The sequence below is a fragment of the Triticum dicoccoides genome, chromosome 1A (genome assembly GCF_002162155.2).
Source record: "Triticum dicoccoides isolate Atlit2015 ecotype Zavitan chromosome 1A, WEW_v2.0, whole genome shotgun sequence".
NCBI lineage: Eukaryota > Viridiplantae > Streptophyta > Magnoliopsida > Poales > Poaceae > Triticum > Triticum dicoccoides.
The window spans coordinates 523,564,327-523,564,974 of NC_041380.1; positions in this window are offsets into that span (position 1 = coordinate 523,564,327).

Consider the following 648-nt stretch of genomic DNA (forward strand, 5'->3'; position numbering starts at 1 on the left):
CCTTCGTAAGTGTAGCATTATTGATAGTGAACGCCGGTTTGAAGGAGCTCCCATTTAGGAGGTCTCCTCGCGGAGCCACACTGATCCTGGAGGGCAATCTCCGTGGCAGCCCCGTCCACGTTAGCTCCAACCTCGCATATAAGTAGACACCAAAAGGTAAAGGTAGGCGGAAATGCATGTATATTGAAGGCAACATTTGATTCGATGTAGAACACCCGCTACCGTCTCACTGCACCCCCGTACAACCATAGCACATTCCGCGCACAAAGCTAATCAACCCATTACTTTCGAAGATATCGCCGAACTATCAACAAAAAGGTATAGTTTTAAAGATCACGGCACGAGTACCTTAATGGTGAAAACAATGGTTTAACAGCTCAACAATCGCTTCAACTGTATTTTCATTTGAGGAAACCCCGAAAACCCGGCCGGGGCCGTTCGTTGGGCGATCGCTGGCGGAGGGCACCAGTTCTTTAGCATTTCCGATGAGTAGTTATATCTAGTTCTCCTACTTACTAGTACTTCTATCACGCTCGCATTATCAGTCGCGTCGTGGCCTCTCGTGGCATACGAGCGGCGCGAATCAGCTGGATGGAACATGCAGCGCCATTCCTCCCGGCCGGCAGCCCCTTGGAGCGAAGCAGCAGT